Source organism: Hyperolius riggenbachi, chromosome 1, assembly GCF_040937935.1.
Source record: "Hyperolius riggenbachi isolate aHypRig1 chromosome 1, aHypRig1.pri, whole genome shotgun sequence".
Classification (NCBI taxonomy): Eukaryota; Metazoa; Chordata; class Amphibia; order Anura; family Hyperoliidae; genus Hyperolius; species Hyperolius riggenbachi.
Window position 1 is genome coordinate 149,822,427 of NC_090646.1, and position 2,160 is coordinate 149,824,586.

Below are 2,160 nucleotides of genomic sequence, written 5' to 3' on the forward strand. Positions count from 1 at the left end.
GAATGCTGAGAACAGTCAACCCACAGACCAGCACCAAAGACACATGGAGTCACTGTGCATTGTTTAACCATTTGGCGCACTTTACATAAGGAGATGCTGTATGTGAGAATGATGCAGAGGAAGCCTTTTCTCCGGCCACAGTACAAACCGAGCCGCTTGAGGTATGCTTAAGCACATTTGGACAAGCCAGCTTCATTTTGGAATAAGGTGCTGTGGACTGATGAAAGTAAAATTGAGCTATTTGGGCATAACAAGGGACGTTATGTATGGAGGAAAAAGAACACAGCATTCCTAATAAAAACCTGCTACCTACAGTAAAATATGGTGGTGGTTACATCATGCTGGGGGCTGTGTGGCCAGTGCAGGGACTGGGAATCTTGTCAAAGATGAGGGATGCATGGATTCTACTCAGTATCAGCAGATTCTGGAGATCAATGTCCAGGAATCGGTGACAAAGCTGAAGCTGTGCCGGGGCTGGATCTTTCAACCAGACAACGACCCTAAACGCTGCTCAAAATCCACTAAGGCATTCATCGAGAGGAACAAGTACAACGTTCTGGAATGGCGATCTCAGTCCCCAGACCTGAATATAATTGAAAATCTGTGGTGTGAGTTAAAAAGAGCTGTCCATGCTCGGAAGCCATCAAACCTGAATGAACTGGAGAGGTTTTGTGAAGAGCAATGGTCTAAAATACCTTCAACCAGAATCCAGACTCTCATTAGAACCTACAGGAAGCGTTAAGAGGCTGTAATTACTGCAAAAGGAGGATCTACTAAATATTGATTTCATTTCTTTTTTTGTGGTGCCCAAATTTATGCACCTGCCTAATTTTGTTTTTAAACTATTATTGCACACTTTCTGTAAATCCAATAAACTTCATTTCCGTTCTCAAATATCACTGTGTGTATCTCCTATATGATATATTTAACTGACATTTTTTTATCGTAAGAACCAACGATTTATACAGGAAAATCATGACGATCAACAAGGTTGCCCAAACTTTCGCATCCCACTGTATTTGTGCATGGAACTCTCAGTAAACGATCATTCCACAAAGGGAAATATTGTATGCTTGGTAGGTGGAAATAGCTGTTATTTCCCACAATGCAGCAAGGTTCACAGACAGAACTGTCAGGGCCATGGTCATGACATCACACTGTGGGAGGGGTCTTACCACAATTTCAGTCATACAGACACCCCCCCTCCCCCTCCCACCCGATCATCTATATGAGAAAAGGTAAAGATTTTTAATGGGAAAGGGAGCACCGGCTGAAGAGCCTTTTTCGCATCTGCCCTAAATTTCTACATTCTTGCATGTGGGATAATGGGTTAAAAGTGCTTGTGATGCAGATCCCCACACTGTTAGTTTTGAACCAAAAGTTGAAGCATTGCCTATTACATGCATGTAAGTTTCTGTAAAGACGCATGTGTCAATACTACTTTTTTTGTTTCATTCTTTACTTTTATGAATTTTTAATCTACAAGGGTATGAAGCCACAGTGATGTCTCTAGACAGCTCCACATATATAAAACATAACAGCAAGCAGAGACATCTGGCGATATATTCATGCAAATGGATACAGCCCACATTCCAAATATATCTCTATTATTAAACTGCAGTTCAGAGGAGAAATGGGCTTGCTGTATCTCGCCACAGGTTGTACCGGAATATGCCTACTGTACCTTCCAGTACTGAACCCTTCCTGCTCATTCTACTGTTACATTTTGTTTATCAAAGCAAGAGGCCAGCCTTAACCCCCCAAGTAATGACCTACATGAGCTTCCTATAAGGAATTATCATTATTTTCCTAAACCTACACTCACCCTAGCTGTCCAGATGGTGATCTTTCCATCTCAGCTTTATGGAGAACACCTGCTGATCGTCAGAACATTAATTCATGATACAGCTATCATGGCCTTAATATCCCTGCCTGCAAAATGAAATCTAAATACTGTTTGACTAGCACTGACAAGTCCCATACGTATGTTGAATAATGTCTTTTAAGCATGTTTTACCCAGAATCCTCACCTGCATACATTATGTAAATTTCATCATTAGTGTTATTTACAATTGCCCTGGAATGTAATGACGAAGTACCCTGGGAATTGGGATTTGACCTGAATATAATTGACAGGTATCAATATTTGCATTGTTTGCC